This window comes from Canis lupus, chromosome 28 (genome assembly GCF_048164855.1).
Source record: "Canis lupus baileyi chromosome 28, mCanLup2.hap1, whole genome shotgun sequence".
Lineage (NCBI taxonomy): Eukaryota > Metazoa > Chordata > Mammalia > Carnivora > Canidae > Canis > Canis lupus.
Window position 1 is genome coordinate 37,044,677 of NC_132865.1, and position 27,592 is coordinate 37,072,268.

Below are 27,592 nucleotides of genomic sequence, written 5' to 3' on the forward strand. Positions count from 1 at the left end.
AGAAAGCCAATTCAGAAGCACTATTATACAGCTACTGGTGGCTCTAGAAAAAAGTATAAAGGACTCAAGAGACTTCATGACTGCAGAATTTAGAGCTAATCAGGCAGAAATTAAAAATCAATTGAATGAGATGCAATCCAAACTAGAAGTCCTAACGACGAGGGTTAACGAGGTGGAAGAACGAGTGAGTGACCTAGAAGACAAGTTGATAGCAAAGAGGGAAACTGAGGAAAAAAGAGACAAACAATTAAAAGACCATGAAGATAGATTAAGGGAAATAAACGACAGCCTGAGGAAGAAAAACCTACGTTTAATTGGGGTTCCCGAGGGCGCCGAAAGGGACAGAGGGCCAGAATATGTATTTGAACAAATTCTAGCTGAAAACTTTCCTAATCTGGGAAGGGAAACAGGCATTCACATCCAGGAAATAGAGAGATCCCCCCCTAAAATCAATAAAAACCGTTCAACACCTCGACATTTAATTGTGAAGCTTGCAAATTCCAAAGATAAGGAGAAGATCCTTAAAGCAGCAAGAGACAAGAAATCCCTGACTTTTATGGGGAGGAGTATTAGGGTAACAGCAGACCTCTCCACAGAGACCTGGCAGGCCAGAAAGGGCTGGCAGGATATATTCAGGGCCCTAAATGAGAAGAACATGCAACCAAGAATACTTTATCCAGCAAGGCTCTCATTCAAAATGGAAGGAGAGATAAAGAGCTTCCAAGACAGGCAGCAACTAAAAGAATATGTGACCTCCAAACCAGCTCTGCAAGAAATTTTAAGGGGGCCTCTTAAAATTCCCCTTTAAGAAGAAGTTCAGTGGAACAGTCCACAAAAACAAAGACTGAATAGATATCATGATGACACTAAACTCATATCTCTCAATAGTAACTCTGAATGTGAACGGGCTTAATGACCCCATCAAAAGGCGCAGGGTTTCAGACTGGATAAAAAAGCAGGACCCATCTATTTGCTGTCTACAAGAGACTCATTTTAGACAGAAGGACACCTACAGCCTGAAAATAAAAGGTTGGAGAACCATTTACCATTCGAATGGTCCTCAAAAGAAAGCAGGGGTAGCCATCCTTATATCAGATAAACTAAAATTTACCCCAAAGACTGTAGTGAGAGATGAAGAGGGACACTATATCATACTTAAAGGATCTATTCAACAAGAGGACTTAACAATCCTCAATATATATGCTCCGAATGTGGGAGCTGCCAAATATATAAATCAATTATTAACCAAAGTGAAGAAATACTTAGATAATAATACACTTATACTTGGTGACTTCAATCTAGCTCTTTCTATACTCGATAGGTCTTCTAAGCAAAACATCTCCAAAGAAACAAGAGCTTTAAATGATACACTGGACCAGATGGATTTCACAGATATCTACAGAACTTTACATCCAAACTCAACTGAATACACATTCTTCTCAAGCGCACATGGAACTTTCTCCAGAATAGACCACATATTGGGTCACAAATCGGGTCTGAACCGATACCAAAAGATTGGGATTGTCCCCTGCATATTCTCGGACCATAATGCCTTGAAATTAGAACTAAATCACAACAAGAAGTTTGGAAGGACCTCAAACACATGGAGGTTAAGGACCATCCTGCTAAAAGATAAAAGGGTCAACCAGGAAATTAAGGAAGAATTAAAAAGATTCATGGAAACTAATGAGAATGAAGATACAACCGTTCAAAATCTTTGGGATGCAGCAAAAGCAGTCCTAAGGGGGAAATACATCGCAATACAAGCATCCATTCAAAAACTGGAAAGAACTCAAATACAAAAGCTAACCTTACACATAAAGGAGCTAGAGAAAAAACAGCAAATAGATCCTACACCCAAGAGAAGAAGGGAGTTAATAAAGATTCGAGCAGAACTCAACGAAATCGAGACCAGAAGAACTGTGGAACAGATCAACAGAACCAGGAGTTGGTTCTTTGAAAGAATTAATAAGATAGATAAACCATTAGCCAGCCTTATTAAAAAGAAGAGAGAGAAGACTCAAATTAATAAAATCATGAATGAGAAAGGAGAGATCACTACCAACACCAAGGAAATACAAACGATTTTAAAAACATATTATGAACAGCTATACGCCAATAAATTAGGCAATCTAGGAGAAATGGACGCATTCCTGGAAAGCCACAAACTACCAAAACTGGAACAGGAAGAAATAGAAAACCTGAACAGGCCAATAACCAGGGAGGAAATTGAAGCAGTCATCAAAAACCTCCCAAGACACAAGAGTCCAGGGCCAGATGGCTTCCCAGGAGAATTTTATCAAACGTTTAAAGAAGAAATCATACCTATTCTCCTAAAGCTGTTTGGAAAGATAGAAAGAGATGGAGTACTTCCAAATTCGTTCTATGAAGCCAGCATCACCTTAATTCCAAAGCCAGACAAAGACCCCGCCAAAAAGGAGAATTACAGACCAATATCCCTGATGAACATGGATGCAAAAATTCTCAACAAGATACTGGCCAATAGGATCCAACAATACATTAAGAAAATTATTCACCATGACCAAGTAGGATTTATCCCTGGGACACAAGGCTGGTTCAACACCCGTAAAACAATCAATGTGATTCATCATATCAGCAAGAGAAAAACCAAGAACCATATGATCCTCTCATTGGATGCAGAGAAAGCATTTGACAAAATACAGCATCCATTCCTGATTAAAACTCTTCAGAGTGTAGGGATAGAGGGAACATTCCTCGACATCTTAAAAGCCATCTATGAAAAGCCCACAGCAAATATCATTCTCAATGGGGAAGCACTGGGAGCCTTTCCCCTAAGATCAGGAACAAGACAGGGATGTCCACTCTCACCACTGCTGTTCAACATAGTACTGGAAGTCCTAGCCTCAGCAATCAGACAACAAAAAGATATTAAAGGCATTCAAATTGGCAAAGAAGAAGTCAAACTCTCTCTCTTCGCCGATGACATGATACTCTACATAGAAAACCCAAAAGTCTCCACCCCAAGATTGCTAGAACTCATACAGCAATTCGGTAGCGTGGCAGGATACAAAATCAATGCCCAGAAGTCAGTGGCATTTCTATACACTAACAATGAGACTGAAGAAAGAGAAATTAAGGAGTCAATCCCATTTACAATTGCACCCAAAAGCATAAGATACCTAGGAATAAACCTCACCAAAGATGTAAAGGATCTATACCCTCAAAACTATAGAACACTTCTGAAAGAAATTGAGGAAGACACAAAGAGATGGAAAAATATTCCATGCTCATGGATTGGCAGAATTAATATTGTGAAAATGTCAATGTTACCCAGGGCAATATACACGTTTAATGCAATCCCTATCAAAATACCATGGACTTTCTTCAGAGAGTTAGAACAAATTATTTTAAGATTTGTGTGGAATCAGAAAAGACCCCGAATAGCCAGGGGAATTTTAAAAAAGAAAACCATATCTGGGGGCATCACAATGCCAGATTTCAGGTTGTACTACAAAGCTGTGGTCATCAAGACAGTGTGGTACTGGCACAAAAACAGACACATAGATCAGTGGAACAGAATAGAGAATCCAGAAGTGGACCCTGAACTTAATGGGCAACTAATATTCGATAAAGGAGGAAAGACTATCCATTGGAAGAAAGACAGTCTCTTCAATAAATGGTGCTGGGAAAATTGGACATCCACATGCAGAAGAATGAAACTAGACCACTCTCTTTCACCATACACAAAGATAAACTCAAAATGGATGAAAGATCTAAATGTGAGACAAGATTCCATCAAAATCCTAGAGAAGAACACAGGCAACACCCTTTTTGAACTCGGCCATAGTAACTTCTTGCAAGATACATCCACAAAGGCAAAAGAAACAAAAGCAAAAATGAACTATTGGGACTTCATCAAGATAAGAAGCTTTTGCACAGCAAAGGATACAGTCAACAAAACTCAAAGACAACCTACAGAATGGGAGAAGATATTTGCAAATGATATATCAGATAAAGGGCTAGTTTCCAAGATCTATAAAGAACTTATTAAACTCAACACCAAAGAAACAAACAATCCAATCATGAAATGGGCAAAAGACATGAACAGAAATCTCACAGAGGAAGACATAGACATGGCCAACATGCATATGAGAAAATGCTCTGCATCACTTGCCATCAGGGAAATACAAATCAAAACTACAATGAGATACCACCTCACACCAGTGAGAATGGGGAAAATTAACAAGGCAGGAAACAACAAATGTTGGAGAGGATGCGGAGAAAAGGGAACCCTCTTACACTGTTGGTGGGAATGTGAACTGGTGCAGCCACTCTGGAAAACTGTGTGGAGGTTCCTCAAACAGTTAAAAATATACCTGCCCTACGACCCAGCAATTGCACTGTTGGGGATTTACCCCAAAGATACAAATGCAATGAAACGCCGGGACACCTGCACCCCGATGTTTCTAGCAGCAATGGCCACTATAGCCAAACTGTGGAAGGAGCCTCGGTGTCCAACGAAAGATGAATGGATAAAGAAGATGTGGTTTATGTATACAATGGAATATTACTCAGCTATTAGAAATGACAAATACCCACCATTTGCTTCAACGTGGATGGAACTGGAGGGTATTATGCTGAGTGAAGTAAGTCAGTCGGAGAAGGACAAACATTATATGTTCTCATTCATTTGGGGAATATAAATAATAGTGAAAGGGAAAATAAGGGAAGGGAGAAGAAATGTGTGGGAAATATCAGAAAGGGAGACAGAACGTAAAGACTGCTAACTCTGGGAAACGAACTAGGGGTGGTAGAAGGGGAGGAGGGCGGGGGGTGGGAGTGAATGGGTGACGGGCACTGGGTGTTATTCTGTATGTTAGTAAATTGAACACCAATAAAAAAAAAAAATTAAAAAAAAAAAAAAAAAAAAAAAAAAAAGGCCTCTGGAAATTATGTTCTCCATGAAACCAATTAGAAAACTGCTAAAATGGTCAGAATCACCTTTTTCAGAACTCTAGAAATTAAGCAAAGGCTTCCAGTTATCTGGGGAGAAATTAGTCAAGAAAGTGGATGAATCTGGTTAAAAATGGTGAATTTTATGGCATTTCGGTTTACTCAATTCAAATCCTTGTGAAAATGGCAGTCATCAGAGGATGCAAAACAAAATTTAAAACTTTTTCAAATCTTCATTCTCCCCCAAATGATCATATTTTGACCTGTCTGGCGGTTCCCTAGAGAATTCTACCAAATGATCATATTTTGACCTGTCTGGTGGTTCCCTAGAGAATTCTACTTTCAAGGCTATCTTTAATCTGACTCAGAATTTGCCCAGTGTAGCCTTTTCTCCTGGGAACATTTTGGGGAATGGCAGGGGGTGGGGGCATAGAGTGAGAGACAATTGTTAAATTAATCAGCTGCTGGAGGGACTGAAAATTGAAGCAGACAACAAACTAACCAAAAAGCTTAAAAAGAAAATATAGGAGAGAAGATGTTCATAGTGGCTTTGAAGAGTTCTGACATATTCCTAGGAATCTAGAAGGTCACTCATATGTATAAGATTGTGGTCATACTCAGGACTATGAGTACCCTCAGGACACACCTGGAAATGACCTAACATGTCACCTTGGGCTGATCTTGAGCTCTGCACAAACAGGAAGTGAAGGCTAAGGCAGAGAGGTCAGTTACCTGGCTGAGTTTTGAAGATATGTCTCAACAAGGACATAAGGGCCTCAACACAGAGGCCTTTAGCAAAGACTGAGTGACTGGTTGGTCCTGGGAGCTAAATGGAAATTTCTGCCCAGTCAAATGCTACACTAAGACAAGACTTCAGTAGATACACACAACAAATAATATAGATTTTACAGAATTAGTTCAGAAAAGCCCATCATTCCATTTCATCCATTATGTTTCTATACACTAAGACAAATATTTTTAAAAGGAGTAAAGAAGATAATCCTAATCACAATAACATCAAAAACAATAAAATAAAATAAAATACTTAGGCATAAGTTTAACCAAAGAGATGAAAGATCTGTATACTAAAAATTGTAAGACATTGATGAAAGAAATTGAAAAAGACACAAAGAAGTGGAAAGATAATCCATGCTTATGGATTAGAAGAATTAATATTGTTAACTTTCTATACTACCAAACACCATCTGAATTTAATTTAATCCCTGTCAATTCCAATGACTTCTTTTTACAGAAATAGAACAAAGAATTCAAAATTCATATGGAATCATAAAAGACCCTAAATAGCTAAAGCATTCCTGAGAAAGAACAAAGATGGAAGCATCATGTTCCCGGATTTCAAACTGTACTACAAAGCTCTAGTAATCAAAACAGTATGGTACTGACATAAAAGTAGACATATAGAATAGAAAGTGGAGAAATAAACCCCACATATGTAGTCAGCTAACAACTGGCAAGGGAATCAAGAATACCAATGAGGAAAGCAGTATATCTAAAAGTCCCTATAATAAATTATCAAACTAGATAATCAATCACAGAAAAAATTAAATTGGAGCCCGTCTTACACCACTCATAAAAACTAACCCGAAATGGATTAAAAACTTAAACATGAGACTTGAAATTGGCAAGTGTTGGCAAGGACATGGAGAAAAGGAACCTTGGTGTTCTGCTGGTGGGAATGTAAATTGGTGCAGCCACTGTGGAAAGCAGTAAGGAGGTTCCTCTAAAAAAATTAAGAATAGAAATGCCATATGACCCAGTGATCCCACTTCTGGTATAGATCCAAAAGAAACTAAAGAAGTATATTGAAAAGATATCTGCACTCCCATGTTTATCACAGCATCACTCACAATAATCAAGATATTAAGACAGTATAAATGTCCATGGACAGGTAAGTGAATAAAAAGATGTGATATATATATATATATATATATATATATATATATATATACACACACACACACACACAATGAAATATTATTCAGCCTTGAGAAAGACGAAAATCCTGCCATTTGGGACAACATGGAAGGATTTTGAGCATATAATGCTAAATGAAGTTAGATAGAGAAAGACAAATACTATATGTTATCACATACATGTACAATCAGAAAAAGCTGAACCATAGAAATAGTAGAAAGGTCATTACCAGGAGCTGGGAGGTGGGAGATTTGGGGAAGTGTTGATTAAAAGGTACAAACTTCCAGCTATAAGATGCATAAGTTCTGGGGTTCTAATGCACAGCATTATGATTATAGTTAACAGTGTATTTTAATATTTTCAATATTATATATTGGAAAATTGCTAGTAAAGTAGTTCAAAAATGTTCTGACCACAAAAGAAGTAATTATGTCATGTAACGAAAGCGTTAGTTAATGCTAAGGTGGTAACCATATTGTAACATATAAGCACAGTCAACCTTTGAACAACGTGAGGGTTAAGGATGTAAACAGATGTAAATCCATGAGTAAGTCTTGACTCCCAAAAACTTAACTATGTAAATCCATGTGTAAGTTTTGACTCCCAAAAACTTAACTACTAATGTTAGGCAGAAAGCTAGGCATGAGTGACAGGAGGATGGACCTTAGATGTCCTGAGGGGGAGCCCCAAGTGAGGACTGCCCAGGGACTACCTCATTACTCCCATCTAGCAATCGGTTTGCAGTTACAACATGCTGGCAGAGGAAGAGTTAAGTTTATTGTGCTTGTTGCACTTGTGCAGAAAGCAACCACTTCTTATTATCTCTAGAATAAAAATGATGTTGCCATTTCCTAACCCATGCAGATATATTATTTTTTAAAGATTTATTTATTTGAAAGAGAGAGAAACAGAGACAGAGACAGAGAGAATGTGAGAGTGGAAGAAGGGACAGAGGGAGAGAATCTTTTTTTTTTTTTTTTTTAAGAGGAAGAGAATCTTCAAGCAGATTCCCTGCTTAATGTGGAATCCTATGCACGCCCCCATCCCAACTCATGATACCATGACCTGAGCCAAAACTAAGTGTCAGATGCTCAATTGACTGAACCACACAGGCCCTCCCTTCCTCACACACAGATATTTTAAATATCTTGGGAAAGGACACATGTAGTTGGCTAATTGTTATATAATCCAGGCATGTCTAAAATGTTGGAACCCTAGGACCCACCCAAAAGAAAAAATTGATATAGGAGCACCTGGGTGGTTCAGTGGTTGAGCATCTGTCTTTGGTTCAGGTTGTGATCCCGGGGTCCTGGGATCAAGTCCCACATCAGGCTTCCTGCAGGGAGCCTGCTTTTCCCTCTGCTTAAGTCTCTGCCTCTCTCTGTGCTTCTTATGAATAAATAAATTAAATCTTTAAAAAAATTGATATAAGCCAACACCCCAGAGTTTCCAGGGCCTTTGTCTATCTTGACTGGCCTACTCCTCCCTTGGAGTGTACTTTAATAAAACTTTGCTCTGCTTTTTTGTTTCATTTTAGGTATAGGAATTATACCTCAATTTTAGAAAGGAAAAAATTAAAATGCAAATGCCAAATGGGAAAATGCTTAAAATATATATTGTATAAATACACAAAATGATTAAATAATATTCTAGGATAAAGAGAAATATAATTAAAATCAATAGAAAATAAAAATCACTGGATAAACATGAGTAGAAAATTTAAAGAGAAAAAGTAAAAAAATACAAATGTTAATAAACATATGAAAAATATTCACTCATTAATGATTCAAGAAATATAAATGTGAAAATAATAAAGTATTCTGGCCATATATCTATCAGAAATTCTTTTAAAATGTCAATTTTGGGGACGCCTGGGTGGCTCAGCAGTTGAGTGTCTGCCTTTGGCTCAGGGTGTGATCCCTAGATCCAGGATTGAGTCCCACATCAAGCTCCCTGCATGAAGCCTGCTTCTCCCTCTGCCTGTGTCTCTGCCTCTCTCTCTCTCTCTCTGTGTGTCTCTCATGAATAAATAAAATCTTTTAAAAAAAGTCAATTTTGTGTTGACAAAAGGTGAAGCAGAATTTCTGATGTTGCTAATGGAATCTTACTGATTATAATTTGGTAATATCTATCCAATTTCTTTATTGAGATAAAATTGACATATATAATGAAATAAAATTGACATTTAATATATTAATTTTTAAAAGTGTGTAAAATAATGATTCAATACTTGTGTATATTGCAAAATGATCACCACAATAAGTCTAGTTAACATCTATCACCACACATACATTTTTTTTTCTTGTGATAAGAACTTTTAAGATCTACTCTTTTTTTTAAGATTTTATTTTTATTCTTGATAGAGAGAGAGAGAGGGAGAGAGAAAGGCAGAAGCAGGCTCCATGCGGGGAGCCCGAAGCGGGACCCGATCCCAGGACTCCAAGATCATGCCCTGAGCCAAAGGCAGGTGCCAAACTGTTGAGCCACCCAGGTGTCCCCCAAGATCTACTCTTTTATCAACCTTCCAATATATGCAATACAATATTATTAACCATAGTCACCATGTGGTACATTATATCCCCAGGACATATATTTTATAACAGTTATATTTTGTAACTGGAAGTTTGTATGTTTTGACCTCCTTTACTCATTTCACTCACCCCTGATGCCTCTGGCAACCTCTGGCAACCACCTATCTGTCCTCTGTATCTGTGAGTTCAAGGTTTTGTTTTTTGTTTATTTTTCAAATTATACATATAAGTGAGATCATATAGTATTTGTCTTTCTCTTTCTCTGACCTATTTCACTTAACATACTGCTCTCAGGGCCCATCCATGTCTTTGCAATGGCAAGATTTCATCCTATTTCTGTGGTTGAATATTATTCCATATATATACACATATAGACCAAATTTTCTTTATGCATTTCCTCATTGGTGAGTACTTGGGTTACTCCCATGTCTTGGCTATTATAAATAATACTGCAGTGAACATGAGAGTGCATACATTTTCCAAGTTAGAGTTTTCATTCTCTTCTCATTTATAAACAGAAATGGGATTGCTGGATCATGTAGTACTTGTCTTTTTAATTTGTGGAGGAAACGCCACAGTATTTTCCATTATGGCTGCACCAGTTTATCTCTTGTGTTTTCGGTAATAGCCATCTGACAGGTTTGAGGAAATTCTTACTGTGGTTTTGATTTGTATTCCTGATGATGAGTGATGTTGAGCACCTTTCCATCTGTATGTATTCTTCAGAAAAATGTCCATTAAGTTTAAAAATAATGATCATATGCAATAATTACTTTTCTAGAAATTAACTGAGGAAATAATTAATTAGCTGTGTACATCTTCATAATATGAGAATATGTATCACAGTATTAGTTGATAGCCTCATATTGGAAATGGCATAAATTTCTAAGTATAGAAAATACTAAGTTATGACACATGTGTACAATGGCATGCTCTTAAGTCATTTTAAATAATGTGGTTGAGGAATATTTACTGGCTTGGGAAAATGCTCAAAATATATTATTCAATTAAAAAGTAGGTCATAAAAATTACATAGAATAAACTCAATTGTGAAGGGTTTGTAGATGCATAAGAAATGACTGGAAGAAAACATATGTTTAGGAGTTAACTATAAGGTGGTATTATGGGTCACATTTTCCTACAGAATTCTACATATGGCCTCCAATGTAGAGATACGAATTTATTTAAAAATCTGCTACTAAAATCCCAAAATTAGTCTATGGCCATACCACTCTGAACATGCCCGATCTCATCTAAAAATCCCCAAATTACTTTTCCTCCTATGCTGAATACCAGTAAACTCTTGGGTAACCCCCACATAATGTGACTCTGAACTAAAGAAGGTTGTGCTCCTAGATGAGCATTGGATGAGTTTCAGTCCATCCCTCAGATTTTGCCTTTTACTGGCCACGCTGTCCTCTAGGCTAGTCTTGTTCAGGATTATTTTAGGTATTTCTGAGGCTGCACACAGGGTATAGGGTGGGCTTCAGACTGACTCGCCCTACCACATGCACTCCCTGTCCTTATGCTAAGGTGTTACTGCAGTGAGGTACTTGTTAATACTGTGATAGGTTTCTTGAATTTTTAACCCTTGAAGAAAAAATGAAGAAATTGTATGAAAGAGTTATTTTACTATAACTATTGGCTTTTCTGCCAATGTGTTCACATATTATATTCTTGGATTTTAAAATGTGTAGATGCAAATTACTCCATATTTCAATGAATTGACCCAAACTATGTATATGAGTTCCAGGGCAGTGAGGAAGACTTATGCTAACATCAACTATAATACTTAGAAGCGTTAAATAGGTTGCCTTCCATAATGTCGCAATAAACTATGAAGTTGCAATGAAATGGAATAAATTGAACTCATATTCCTAATCTAATATTGGGTACATTATTTTCTTGCTGGTATGAAAAGCTTTTCCTGCTGTGATTATTGTTTGCTTTTCTCAGCCTAGTAAATATCAGTGATCTTCCACACCAATCCCTCAAGGCTGTGACTTTCCCTTGAGTGGGTGTTAGCCTTCAGTTTTAGTGTACACCTACATGATTGCTTAAAAAACAAATCTGAGTGATGATCCTGTAAAACTGAAAGAGACAGATAATATTGAAAACCTACCTGCTTGCTAAATCCATCATCTATATAAATTCTACTATTCTCAGTAAAAGGGAGTAAACAAAGTTCTGTGTAATGATGACTGCCTCCTCTCAAACCTCCTTCCCCACATCCCAGTTTCCTCCATTAGCCTTTGGAAGTTGCCACAGAACCCCCGCGCCATCCCACCCAGAAGCTCATCCTGAATTCCAGCATGTGCTGGGTTGAGTTCCCTCTGTCACATTTCCAATCACTTGGTACCATGGGTAGATCAGGCTTTATGGGGCCTGAAACTTATGAATTATGGGGACCTTATTTTAAAAGAATAATTGAATAAATGTAAAATTAGGTACAAGAACAAATATTTGGGACGCCTGGGTGGCTTAGCAGTTGGGCCCCTGCCTTTGGCTCAGGTTGTGATCCCCGAATCTGGGATCCAGTTCCGCATTGGGCTCCCTGCGAGGAGCCTGCTTCTCCCTCTGCCTATGTCTCTGCCTCTCTCTGTGTCTTTCATGAATAAATAAATAAATATTTTTTGTAAAAGAACAATTATTTATTTATAATGAGAAAATAAATCTCAGATATCACAAACATAAAAATCCAGAAAAAAAACATTAAAATCCAGAAAAAGAACATAACAATTTTATTAATTAATGCCTGATACTCTGCTGAAATATTTTCCCTACATTTTTTTACTGCAGTCTCCTTACTTGCCTTTTTAATTCCTGGAACTTTTATCATAATGTTCTCTAAGGAAAAAAAGATAACGTAATCCTTCCACTAACACATTTGATCAAAACTTGTTTTTATGTTGGTAGTGAGATAAAATAAGAAACTTCCCTTAGGTTAATGCATAAAACAAGAAACTTCACAAGCAGCAATAGTATTGCTATTGATTTATACTCTTTTTTTTTTTTAACAAGAGACAATTTTATAAAAATTCACATTTTCACAACAGTATGATGTATAGAGATTCAGACAGTTAATCTTTAACACAGAATGCTGTAATATTTTACACTGTGATGCCTGGGAAAATATTTCTAGAGTAACCAGCAGTCTGTGTAGGAAGCAGCAGCCCATGCTCCCAGGAGTAAATGTGAAGAACAAGCTACTGCTCACTACCTCAGGAGAGACGGGCTGTGGAAGGATAGCTTGTCCCAGTTTAAAAACTATACTATAAGAGCAGACCTTTCTCCAGTTCCTAATCTCCCCTTACTAGTTTTCTTTCTAATATATTTTTCCTGCCAGCTACCCAGGCTCCAGTCAGTGAGTAGCTTTCAAAGAGTATAAATCTTTACACAAGAATTCTGATTAATTTGATTTCATATAATTCAAGAAAGAAAAAATGAATTTATGATGTAGTTGGATCGATTTTTCTCTGATTATAATTTTACAGTCTGATTATGGAAAGAGTTTTACAGAGTAGCTTCTGGTTTCTTAAATTTCAAACTTAGTGTTGGACACTATAAGATGCATTCTTACTGACTTGTAGCCTTTAGCCTCCTTTCCTGTGCTCCATGTGTCACCCATTGGGAAGTAGGAATATTCCTGGAATATTCCACCCTGTATTAGTTTCCTATGACTGCTATTACAAATTATCATAAAATTGATTGCTTAAAACATAAACATTTATTATCTTACAATTCTTGAGGTCAGAAATCTGATCAAGGCGTCAGCAAGGTTGCACTCCCTCTGAAGATTCTAGGAGAGAATGGAGCCTTGCCCTGCACTCCATCTTTGCATCTTGTGGTACATGGCCTCTCCCTCCATTTTCAAGGAGCATAGTATTTTGCTTCAGTGGTCACACTGCCCTCTTCTTCCTTCTCAGATCTCCTTGAGATTGTATTTAGGGCCCACCTGAGTAATCCGGGATAATTTCCCCATCTCAAACTTCTTACTCTGTTTTGCCATGTCACTTTACATTCACAGATGCCAGGAATTAAGATCTGAGTTATCTTTAGGGACCATTATTTATCTTACCATACACTCTCTCTTTAAGAGTCTCATAAATAACTTTACATGGAAGTAACTACAAACCACATATGTGCAAACTGAACAACAAAAACAAAACAATCCCATAAACACCTTATTAGAACCCTTCCAGCACTTTGGAAGCTTAAATTTTATTAGATTCGAGGTAAATGCACTTCTGTTTGATCTATGCCTCACTTATGACATTTAATGTTTTATGTTGTAATTGTCTCTTTCCTGGTCTGTCTCCACCAAAAGCTCTAACTTCTTGCAGTTTGGGACATCATTCATGTATGCCTGGTACATATTCAAAAATACTTAGTAAGCGAGTAAACCAAACTGGTGGAGATGCAGCACTTTGGATTTGAATCTGAATGGGAAGCCCAGATCTGCTATAACTTTCCAAAGTTACTTACACTTCCAGGCTTCATTTTTCATTTTTCATTTGTAGCGTTGTTAAAAAAAAACCTACTAGATATGATTCTACGGGATTAAAATGATGTAAATTTTTTTTTCTTCCATACACACACACAAAGTGCTCACATCAAGTACCACAGTTCTGTGAAACAATTTCTTATCTTTTTAGGAGATGAGTTGAATTGTCTCAAATATATAGAAGGTTGGAGCACCAAAGAACCTTTGAAATCTCTTGGGTCTCAGTTTACTTTAGATAAATTTGTATAATCTCATAAAATACTTAGGAGAGTATTTAGCACACAGTTGATATTCACACACACTAGGTAATAATAATGGCTATATAAATATACAACTAATGTAGAATAAAGTAAAGATTAGAATCTGGGTGTTCTGGTCTGCTGCCCATAGAGCCATGTTAGGTGGCACAGATAAAAAGGAACTGTTCAGGGAAGATGAAGAGAGAATACTCTCTCTGCTTTTACATAAAGTATAAGAAAAGGGCCAGGGAATGTTAATATCAGATGAAAATAATGTGGAGGTAGAAGGATCCCACATGGAAACAGGAAGTAGCACGTGGTTATCTCCTACCTCCAGTGTCACCTTCTTTTTATTTTTAAAGATTTTATGTATTTATTCATGAAAGACACAGAGAGAGAGAGAGAGAGGCAGAGACATAGGCAAGGGGAGAAGCTGGCTTCCTGAGGGGAGCCTGATGTGGGACTCGATCCCAAGACCCCAGGATCACAACCTGAGCCGAAGGCCGACGCTCAACAACCGAGCCACCCAGGTGCCTTCAATGTCACTTTCCCAGAGAGGCCCGTGCTTCCTGACCTCCCCTCCACCCTCAGTACCCACCCTCTGCAGTAGTCTTTTTACTGTGGTCTGTATTTTTACTTAGCATTTATCACTTTCTTACATGCTAGACACTTTATTTATGATGTTCATTTTCTTTCTTCATCTACTACATTCTCCCCAAACAGGAATAATTCATTGTTTCTTTTTAAATTTTTGTCTTATCATGCATTCTCAATTTCTGGAAAAATGCCTGGCACATAGTAGGTATGTGATAAATGTTTGTTGAATGGATGAGTATATTTTCCCTTCTAAAAGACACATGTTCTTTTTTGATATGAAGCCTTTTTGTGAAAAAAGTATAAGAATTTTGTAAGCCTCCAGTTATGAAAACAACAAATTACATTAAGGTTGCTCTCATTTTAATAAATTGCTCAATTAATTGGTTAGCAAGCCTTGACTGAATCCACTTTGGAATAATCACTGTGCCAAGCCTTTAATAAGGGGCACGGAAGAGTCTATAAACAAGCTATTTATAATCTAGTTAAGGACACAGAAGCAGCATATTTGGATGATTAGTGCACATTGCTGACTATTACATAATTGGCTCAGATAAAATTAATTTATTTTTTTTGAGGTTTACAACATATATTTATTTTTTTATAATAAATTTATTTTTTATTGGTGTTCAATTTACCAACATACAGAATAACACCCAGTGCTCATCCCGTCAAGTGCCCCCCTTAGTGCCCGTCACCCATTCACCCCCACCCCCCGCCCTCCTCCCCTTCCACCACCCCTTGTTCGTTTCCCAGAGTCAGGAGTCTTTATGTTCTGTCTCCCTTTCTGATATTTCCCACACATTTCTTCTCCCTTCCCTTCTATTCCCTTTCACTATTATTTATATTCCCCTAATGAATGAGAGCATATGTTTGTCCTTCTCTGATTGACTTACTTCACTCAGCGTAATACCCTCCAGTTCCAACCACGTTGAAGCAAATGGTGGGTATTTGTCGTTTCTAATGGCTGAGTAATATTCCATTGTATACACACACTACATCTTCTTTATCCATTCATCTTTCGATGGACACTGAGGCTCCTTCCACAGTTTGGCTATTGTGGACATTGCTGCTAGAAACATCGGGGTGCAGGGGTCCCGGCGTTTCATTGCATCTGTATCTTTGGGGTAAATCCCCAGCAGTGCAATTGCTGGGTCGTAGGGCAGGTCTATTTTTAACTCTTTGAGGAACCTCCACAGTTTTCCAGAGTGGCTGCACCAGTTCACATTCCCACCAACAGTGTAAGAGGGTTCCCTTTTCTCCGCATCCTCTCCAACATTTGTGGTTTCCTGCCTTGTTAATTTCCCCATTCTCACTGGTGTGAGGTGGTATCTCATTGTGGTTTTGATTTGTATTTCCCTGATGGCAAGTGATGCAGAGCGTTTTCTCATGTGCATGTTGGCCATGTCTATGTCTTCCTCTGTGAGATTTCTCTTCATGTCTTTTGCCCATTTCATGATTGGATTGTTTGTTTCTTTGGTGTTGAGTTTAATAAGTTCTTCATAGATCTTGGAAACTAGCCCTTTATCTGATAGGTCATTTGCAAATCTCTTCTCCCATTCTGTAGGTTGTCTTTTAGTTTTGGTGACTGTATCCTTTGCTGTGCAAAAGCTTCTTATCTTGATGAAGTCCCAATAGTTCATTTTTGCTTTTGTTTCTTTTGCCTTCGTGGATGTATCTTGCAAGAAGTTACTGTGGCCGAGTTCAAAAAGGGTGTCGCCTGTGTTCTCCTCTAGGATTTTGATGGAATCTTGTCTCACATTTAGATCTTTCATCCATTTTGAGTTTATCTTTGTGTCTGGTGCAAGAGAGTGGTCTAGTTTCATTCTTCTGCATGTGGATGTCCAATTTTCCCAGCACCATTTATTGAAGAGACTGTCTTTCTTCCAATGGATAGTCTTTCCTCCTTTATAGAATATTAGTTGACCATAAAGTTCAGGGTCCACTTCTGGGATAAAATTTATTGATTGAACTCAGAGAACAGGGCAATAATTAAGAAGAAGAGTATCAGGGAGGTCTCCATGGAGGGTGTAAGGACTTTAACAACTGGGTGTGAAACTGTCCTATATGTAACAATGTTGTCATCTTTATGAGCAATTTCAGTGTTGAAATGGAGATATCTCCATAACCCTGACCTCAAAGTTCCTCTACGTTAATAATTTCATGCCTTTCATTTCATATTCACTCCCACTCCCATTGCTGCCTTTGTTCATATTTCTTTTTTATTAAAATATAATTGACATATAATGTTATATTAGTTTCAGGTATACAACACAGTGACTCAACAATTCTATGCATTACTCAAGTACTCACCATGGTAAGTGTAGTTACTATTTGTGTGCATACAATGTTATTACAATAGTACTGACTATATTCACTATGCTGTACTTTTCATCTCTGTGAGTTATTTTATAACCTGAAGTTTGTACTTTTCAATCCTCTTTACCTATTTCACTTATAGATTTCAGTTTAAAAAAAAGAACCAATCCTGAAGCAAAAACACATATGCTAACATGTTTATAAGATGTGCAAGTCTTATAAGGAGGGGGCACAAATGGGAAGCAGAGGGAGAAGATAGCAGACACAAAGAGTTGGGATATGGATCTGGTATCCCTTCATAGCAAGTGCATCTGCTTGCTGAACTCATGGGATTGCCCACCATAAAGCCACATGAGCTACCATACCTCACAACATGCAGCCCGAGAGGAGAGAAGAATTTCTCTACAAGCCTCTATCTGCACTTAGTCAGATGTTTACTCTGAGGATTGTTAAATTTACTTTGAGTTGCAAGTTGCATATGTGCAGGCACCAAACAGGTTCCAGAGCAATATTCACCTCATGGGAAAGAGATGGCAGACAGAAGATGAAAGGCATACAAGTGTGGGTGTAAGGCGGATTGGGACCACCAGCCACTGCAGCTGGGGCTGGATCTCTTCATGTGTCCTAAGTACCTGGACCAAATGCTGAGCAAAGCACTGTGCAAATGGAAACAAAAACCAGAGACAAAACCTCACAATTTAACATGGCAAAACACACTCTAAAGAGTCTCATTAGACTTGAAACCCAGCCTTGTCTTCCACCCTTCTCTGGCTCTGGCCTTCCTTTTTGCTCATATTATCATAAGAGTAAAAACACTCTTTCTGGTTGATGCTTCTTTAAAAAAGAAACAAAACCCTTGAAAAAAAGTAAAATGAAGCAATACAGTAGTTCTGTGAATGTTTTTCTGATGAAATCAAGGTTAGGGTCAGGAGACTATGGCTTGGTATCAAAATGGATTCCAGTTTATCGCTAGGACTTTGAAATGCCTTCTGAGTAAGTTGTCACCATCCTCATCATTGCCATCATCATCAACACCATTCCCTGGAAAGCCTGGTTTTAGGGATGCCACCTAGTTAACAATGCAATGTTGTATGTTTGCAATAAAAGGATAAAGGAATTAAAGATCACAACATTTTTGAAAAGATGGTATAAAAAATGTTTGCTGTCACTGTATTTAGGAACATCTATAGAAATGTAAATAGTAAAACATATAATTAGGTGTTGCTTGGCTGCCTTTGATGAGATTGCACAATGAAATCTTAGTATGTAGCCAAGTCTGCTCAAGCTACGTGTCCCTCAGAAACCCTCTCTCTCTGTTGTAGAGAGCAAGCTGGGAGCTCACCCACTCGTTCAGCATCTCCAGGTCCCCAGCTTCTGAATCTTCTCTAGCCCCACTGTTCTCACTAGATGAGCATTTTCCCAGAAGGAACCTTTAAAATGTAAACAAAGGAAAATTAGTATGATTCTATTAGTGCAAAGACATGGGCATGTTTTCAGAGCACATGTTAAAGCCAAGCTACTCTGGGGCAGCAATGTTGGTGGGGGACACAGCTCCTAGTTTGTTTTCTTGTCTGGATTTTTGTCTGTAAGATTCACTACCTTAAATATTTTCGGTATAAACTGCATCTCAACCTTTATATAGTAAATGAAATAAATCTAAACAGAAATGATTTCTTTTTCTTGTTAGTGTTAGTTCGCTGTGTGATTAGATAATTTTGCAGTCAGTTATTTTTCTAATGAAGAGACATAAACTGTATAATCATGGAAACTTAAACACACAATTGCTGTTGTATCAGATTTTAGTAGCCTCAGATTTAAAAAAAAAGAACCTCTATGAATCTCTATGAATGAATGAATCTTTAGCCTTTTGATTAACTGCCAATCATCCTATTACAAAGTAAAGCCAGGTTGGGTTTAAAGTGCTGTAATCAGTACATCTAATCAGTGAATAGCCTTTGAAAGAAAGTTATGACCAAGCCTTTGAAAGTAAGGCAGGATCAGTTATTTTGGGAATAGGTCGCTGGGTAGAAAATTCATCTAGCCATAACATTACAGTAGCATAAGAGTTTGAACATACAGCTTCCTTGAGGAGAGGTCTAAATCCTACTCTGGCTTAATAATACTTTTTTTTTTTTTTTTTCTGTGGAGGGCAGTAAAGTTAGCTATCTATTATGTAATTTGAATCTCAGTACAATTCTCTGTGGTTGGGAAATTATCTAAATTTCTTTTTTTTAAGACTTTTTTATTTATTTGAGAGAGAGACAGAGAGAGCATGAGTGGGTGGGAGGGGCAGAGGCAGAAAGAGAGGGAGAAGCAGACTCCCTCCTAAGGGCAGAGCCCACCTCTGGGGCTCAGTTCCAGGACCCTGAGATCATGACCTGAGCTGAACTCAGATGACGTGACTGAGCAATCTGGCTGTCCAAATTATATGAATTTCTATGATACGGACAAGAACAATTGAGACAAAATAGCTGGGTTTCATACTAGGCTAGTAACCGTGTGGACTAGATTTCAGGTCCCTTGAATTTTAGCTCAGCACTCTTCATTCACTATCTGATTGGAGACATACTCAGTACAGTGAGGTGATGGCGGCCCAATGTGGCATGTCCTCCTGCTGGATCACAGGGACAAAATGAAGGGGAAGACTTGTTCAAAAATTGTCACCAGTATATACTAAACATTTTCTATGAGTGAGTGCATATTGGATCCTATATCTGAATCATAAGAGGCTTTCTGTTTCAGAAGAACTTGCCATTTAGTCCAGGAAAAAAAAAAAAAAAGAGTACATCAAATGCAACCACTAACTAAATGAGTGACTCATGCTAAATATCAGAGGAGAAGTGCAATAAAGAGGGGGCATTGATGTGCATAAAAGATCCCTGATAGGATTAGGCTGCATTAGAGGTAGTGGGCTCTGGCATGCTGTGAAGGGTGTACAGAATGCAGGTGATGGAAGCTGGAGGTGAGATTTTCAACATAAAAGATAGTTTTCCTTAGAATCTAGAGAGAGAGTCTTGGTGGGAAAAATAAGTTGACTAGCTTGATTAAAGCAGCTAATTTAGATTTCAATACAAAATTTTATGAGCCTAAGTGAATCCAGTATTGTTGTCATTCCAGCCTTAAATTCTTAGACAATTTAAGCAAATTGTTTTGTTCTATGCTGTATAGGCAGTGTCACTACCCAATAATGAGGTTTAATAAGTCTTGTTATAAATAACAGTCAAGTTAAAACCAAATGTTGCCAGAATTTCTTCTTTTACGTGGATGTATAGTAGAAAAAAAAGATATTTGCCACAAGGCATTATAATAATATGCTCTGAAATATTTTCATAATTTTTATTCCCAATATATTATAAATAACATATTTTTTTAAAATTCAGAAGTGAATTTTGTGGTTTAAAACATCTTCTGGGGGATCCCTGAGGGGCTCGGCGGTTTAGCGCCACCTTCAGCGTAGGGCGCGATCCTGGAGTCCCGGAATCGAGTCCCGTGTCAGGCTCCCGGCATGGAGCCTGCTTCTCCTTCCTCCTGTGTCTCGGCCTCTCTCTCTCTCTCTCTATGTCTATCATGAATAAATAAATAAACAAACAAATGAATAAATACATCTTTAAAAAAATAAAACATCTTCTGTATGTTGCCACATTACTTCCTCGCAGACATCATGGCAAATGATGGTTTATATCAAATTTTCATAGTTGTTTTAATTGATTGACAATCTACCATTATTAACTTTGAGGATCCACAAGGACCTCAAGGTTGGTCACTAGTTATCTAAATGGATTAATTTCATTATGTTTTATGTTCTATACTTACTTGCATAGGTACATTCTTGAAGTATGGATTGATTTTTATATATAGATTCCTTGATACATGGAGAAGAACAAAGTATGGAGACTTTGCCAATGGGAAACTAGTCACATCTTGTTGATATGAATTTGAAATATTTTCAAAGATTTATTTATTTATTTTAGAAAGAGGGAGGGAAAGAGAGAGAGAATGTGAGCAGGGGCAGGGGCAGAGAGAGGGAGGAAGAGGATCTTAAGAAGGCGCCACACCCAGCACCAAGCCAGACGCAGGACTGGATCCCACGACTCTGAGATCGTGACCTGAGCTGAAATCAAAAGTCCAACAAGACTGAACCACCCAAAAGCCTCAGGAGGGTTATTCACTCCTGTTTAAGATGGTGGCGCCACGTAAGGCAAAAAGCGAGATGAAATGGCAAAACTTCATGGCCACCTCCGCCATGCAACGTAATTTGGCAGTGCCATGCCAAATCATTCTGAAACCAACTCCACCAGGTGTTTAAAAAGGTCCCTCAAACGTCCATTGATGCGTGATGTATAAGAAGACGAGGAGGGGACGGGCACAGCATGTTCCCATAAGGAACGTCCAGTGCCTTCCCTGCCCCCACGTGGCACAGCACGAGCCCTGCCTTTTCTGCTTGGTGGCTTGGAAGGCCAGGCTGAGGGAGCTCAATTTCGAGTGCCTTCTACTGTTCCTGCCATGGGTCAGTCTTCCTCTACCACATCCTGTCATATGGTGGATGGTGGTTTGGACTCCAGAGTTGGCAAGTTTTTTAGGGAATTGAAGCTGGGAAGCCAAATCGTCCCTCAGGAAACCATCAATTTGATTCAATCACATCTAAAGGAGAGGGACCTTCAGAAAGTGGTTTATGATTAGTGATGCATTGAGAAAAATTGAAAATACCTCTCTGAACTTTGCTGTTATTGGAGAGTCTGGGGCAGGGAAGTCCAGCTTCATCAATGCCTGAAGGGCATGGGACAAGAGGTAGAAGTGGCTGCCACCAAGCTGGTGGAGACAACGTTGAAGAGAGTCAAATATAAACACAAATACTTTCCCAATGTGATATTGTGAAACCTATCTGGCATAGGGACCACTACCTTTTTACCACTGAGTATCTGAAGAAAATGAAATATTGGGAGTATAATTTCTTTATTATCATCTCTTCTACATGCTTCACAATCAATGATGTACAATTAGCTACAGCAATTAGAAAAATGAAGAAGAATATCTACTTTGTCTGAACTAAGGTGGACAGTGATTTACATAATAAAAATTAGCCAACGCAAAAACTTCAATAAGGGTAAAATTCTGCAAATGATCTGCAATGGCTATGTGAAACATCTGATGGAGGCCAATATGAGTGATGCTCAGATCTTCGTCTTCAGCTTTGAGTTGCTTTAACTATGATTTCCAAAGCCTGGAGATCACCCTTCTGAGGGAAGTCCCAGCCCACAAACCTCACATCTTCATGCAATATTACCAAGTCTGCCATTGACCAGAAGAGGGATTCTCTGAGACAGAAGATCTGGTTGGAGGCCATGAAGGTTGGAGCAACAGCCACCATCCCTTGAGGCTGTTGCTTGATCAGTGATAACAAGGTGGAGAAGCTGGTGGATACTTTACACCTCTACAGGTCTTACTTTGGGTTGGATAATGCATTCCTGGAAACATGGCCAAGGACTTTCATGTGCCAGTGGAGACACTCAAGGCAAACCTTATGTCTCCCCATTTGCTATCAATTGAGAAGGAGGATGAGTCATTAGAGGAAAAACCGTTGAGATATGTGGAAAAAATCTGCTCTGTTAGTGGAGGACTCATTGCCACTGGTCTTTACTTTAGGAAGATTTTCTACTTGCAAAATTATTTCCTTGATACTGTGGTAAATGATGTGAAAGTTCTTCTTTTAAAAAAAGATTTTTTAAGGATCCTGAGGGCTTTGGGCAAACCTATCTGCATCTGAATGTCGGGAATGAAAAATAGGAAAAGTGAGGCGTCTAGCTCCTGAATTATTCTCAGTGCTGGCATGGCACTGGTGCCTGGAAAGTTGATTTAGGGCTTCTTTCAAACATCCTGATCCATTGCCCTCCAGGTGTATCACAGACATTTCCATAATTCACTCTTGAACAAAACACAATGTTAGTGACTATTATTTGATAGTGAGAACAATTGGCTCTGAAGAATCCTTTCACACGATCCTTCCTGGGAAAACGAAGGACAGGAATCTGGAATTTTCTGCTCAATTGAGAGATTAACACTTTGTGTCATGGTTACTACATGCCCATACCCAGCACTGGTCTTTCTACTGACATAGAAAAAAATGTCTGTTCATACAGTAGAACCTTGAAACTGACTTTTAAATAAATGCATACATAGTTTGGGTTTTGCATTCCTCTCATACTGTTGTGAATGCATAAATTCTGATCATTGATAGATCGTCAATTAATGTTGAATGATTATCCTCCTTGTCCTTTCTAGGGTTATCATTTTATTTAAAAACATAAAAGATAGTTGACCATGTGTCACAGGAAATGAAAGAGAAACATTAGCTAAGAAAATGAGTGGGAAATATCAGAGAGGGTGACAGAACATGAGACTCCTAACTCTGGGAAATGAACAAGAAGTAGTGGAAGGGGAGGTGGGCGGGGGCACGGAGTGACTGGGTGACGGGGACTGAGGGGGGCACTTGATGGGATAAGCACTGGGTGTTATATGTTGGCAAATCGAACTCAAATAAAAAAAATACAAAAAAAAAAAAGAAAAAAAAGCCTCAGGAGGTTGAAATTTTTACATGAAGTGCACAAATGTTTATCTTAGTAAAAATCTAGTTCTTAGTTTTTTTTTTTCTTTCTTTTGGGAAACAGCTAATTTGGAGATCATTAAAAATAGATTTATTCTACTTTTGAATGTTTGCTTTCTCACAAAAGGGAATCTATGGAAATGAGAATTTGTTAGCTGGAAATAAATAGCAGACATGATGAGTACTCTTCACAGAGGTGTGAGCAGGCTTGAGGAAAGCAATTAAGCAACCTGAAGCAGTTAGGGTGGGGCTCAGTGGGAAGCTTTCATCTTTTGGGATAGGGCACACAGTGGATGAAGAAAAGCTGTGGCTGCAGCAGTGGCCCCTCTGGCAGGAAGGAGATCTGGCCTTTGAGAAAGGAGAAAGCCACTGCCAAACCCCAGGGCCACTGGAAGGAGACAGAGGAGCAAACACCTTGACATTTCCCCACTTCTGACATCTAAATCATTGACAAAACACAACCAGAAGCTAGAAGGCCAGGATCGAAGTGATGTAGCTCAGACAGCAGAGCAGTGATGTAACCTTGAGGAGCAGCAAAGGATGAAGCATTGTGGTCAGTAAATCTAGGAGGCCAAACAGAGGACATTCAGGAAAGTCCACTCCTTTGTCCCTCTTGTCTTTGGCCACTCTTGTCTTTGGGATTTCAAGAGTTCTTTATATGGATGAAAATAGTGGGCCTGGTGCCAGGGTCACACAAATTTCCATATCATTAGAAGAGCTATTGCAAGAGGAAGTCCATTCAGTCAATACTCCCTTCTAAAACCTAAAATGTTAACACCATTAATGATATTTATTATGTAAGGTGAGGAGAAGGAAGAAAACCATTCATTCACATAAGATGTTACTGCCCTAGCTCCTGATTTTGTAAGTTGATCAGGAAATCCAGGTTTACCATCATAACTGCGATATTCTACAACTCATCTTTCTGTTACTCTCTGCCAGCCCCTCTGCTGGAAGTATTCTTCAGTTTGTGAAGTGACCCAAACCTTTATTCATGTAGGTCTGAGTTCTTGGAGGCCCTCTTTATAGAGTGACTGCAGTTTTCATTGAATACAATTTGACAAAGTGCTAATGACAAAAAAGCATCCCTGAGAATCCTTTGGATTCCTTACATGGATAGCCTTTCCCTGTTCTATATCAGCAACCCAGTTTCCTCTCTAGGTAATTGGGGTTGAAATGTCTGCATTTCGGTTGCTTAGTAAGAACTCCAAAGAGCCAGGAAGCATTCTTGGCTTCCAATGTAACAGAACCAGGATTGTGAATTCTGGTGGAAGCATTCCTTCATGGATATTTGAACCTTCAAACATACTTGGTCCAAAATGGTAGACAAAGAAAGCAAAATTTTCTGATGTGAGTTGTTAGGTTTAACAGTGATAGAGGCCACTCTCATCTCCTCCTCCCGTTGGTTCCAGACCTGAAAATTCTAGATGTAGCAGGGACCAAACCATGAATTAGTCTCTGACTTACAACATAATGCATCCTATAAACAGTGTCCCAAACAGTGCTATTTCCTAGATGATAAAATAACTGAATCTTCTACTGGTGGTTTCACCATCTTGTCAAGCCAGCTGCTTCTGAGCGATAAAACTCAGAAGTTTTGTGGGTAAGACACATTAATTCTGTGGACATGAGCTCATTTCCAAAAAAAGAAAAAAGATTTGTTCAAAGATAATTGTGAATAAGGTATCATGCTGATGAAGATGGCCTTCTATAAGTCCACAAACAGTGCTACAGACAAGGAAGATAAACTTAAATCTGAGGTATACATCTAATCAACCTGCAACCATGCAGTCAGCCAGTTCCTCAGGGTGATGGAATCATATTGAAGGCTGTATTACCTCTGCTGTTTGCAGGTTGGCACTCAGTAGTGGCAGTGGTCAGATTAACCCCAGTGAGGTGTAATCCATTCTGAGTTGTGGTTGGATTCATGGGCTTTGTCCCTGCCATCAAGACTTATTTTGCATGAGCCCAGGGAGCAAATATCAAGGTGGCAGAAATAGGCTGTCTGACATCAGAGGATGTTCATTTCATTCTCTTTGGTGATTGAGGCTACTTTCACAGTGCATGCCTGCTGGGTGGCATTACTCAACTATCCTCACTTTCTGAATCCATTTCATGAGGGCTAGCCATAAACATTCTCCCCAGATGTCTTTGTTCTTCTCAGATCCTTTGTTTAATTGAACAACACCTTAGCCACTGCCCATAAGTCACTGTAGATTCATACCTCAGACCATCTCTTCTATAGAATGGCCAACCATATATACTGCCCACAGTTCTTCCCAGTGGGACAATACCCTTTCATGACTATCTTTCAGAGCTACATTGGAATAGTGCTCTAGAAAGATGGACATCCCCTTCTGAATGGGGTCATATGTTTTATAGATTTATCCATAAATAGGCTGGTATTCTTTTCTGTTACTTGGTCTTAGGGGAACTTTTCTTGAAATGCTACGTGTGGATTGAGGGAGAAATTGTGAAGCATTCGGAGAAATTCACCCAGGTGTCTGTGACCTTTGTTAATAATGCAGTCAATCTATCTATAAGCAGGGGGTAGCTAGAACACAAAATCTCTGATATCTCTCTTCTAGCAACTTCAATCTGTCAATGTGACCCTTGACTGACCCAATGGGAAGCCAGAAAGCAAATCAGATTAATGCCAGGGCTATAGAACAATATACAGAAGAATGGAAATCAATCTGCAGGGACCAATGAAGAATATCCAGAAGAAGGTGCTTATAAATCATGTATTTCCTCTTCTGCCTCTCCTTCCTTTCTCCCCACCCTTTCTTCTCTGTGTCTCTTTCTCTGTCTTCGTTTGTCTGTCTTTCTCACACATACACACACATCACACGCACAACACACACAGGCACATTCATGACTATATGAGCAGTAAAAGCATTTTGTTGATTTACAAGATAAGTGTCATTTGTTGCCTTCTGTGATGGCAAATGGGCTTTTGAAGATCATTACCAGTGCCCTCCAACATGACTCTTCTGAAAATTATGTGGAGCTTCTGTCTGTCTAAAAATGAAACTTGCTTTTCCCAAACATTGCACTTTGGAATAGTCAGCCTAAAATGCAGTGCCTCAGCCTAGTGATTTGAAATTCCCATAGGAAAACGTTTATTTTAGGTGGCACTCATTCCCTTGACAGCTTGTCTCATGGGGAGCCAGCAACAGTAGCAGCAGCAGCATATTTTAAAATGCTGACGCCATTTACATTTGTATTAGAATCTTTTAATTGAATAATAAATAATTATGAGGTATTGGGCTCAAATCTGAGTTGGTTCCAGAGGTAATTTATTATTTTCTACAAAATGATTCAAGGAAAGTTTAAAAATCTACTCTGGGTTAACATAATTACAAGACATAAGAATGATTTCAGAAGATGGCTTATAAGAATATAATGAAACAGTGGTGAATGAGCTGAAGTTTTGAAGAAATTGCCAAAATGAGGAAAAAAGATAAACCTTTGCATTTTAAGTCAATACTTGGATCACTATTCATAGAAAATAAATGTAAAGGAAGTGGGTGTGAACCTGCTGGGCAAAACATTCTCTTTTATTTTCTTTCTCTTCAGAGCTCAGAGGTTCTAATCCAATACTGTCCTTAGAAGCAGTTTATAAATATATTCAAATAAACAGATACCAGGAAATTATAAATTGTGCCTATTGTGATACTGTTTACAGCATCAAAGTAATGAAAGGGCATCCAAGACATTACAAAATAAGCTGAGATATATAATACCATAGAAAGCTTTGTTCTAAAAAATAAAAAAATAAAAATAAATAAAATAAAATAAAATAAAATAAAATAAAAAATAAAATAAAACAAAAAAAGAAAGCTTTGTTCTACATGAGTCTTAACAAGGAGTGTGTCCCTCGGGGTTACTGCACATAATCACTCCTCCAAACTCCGAGGCTGAGACCTGACCA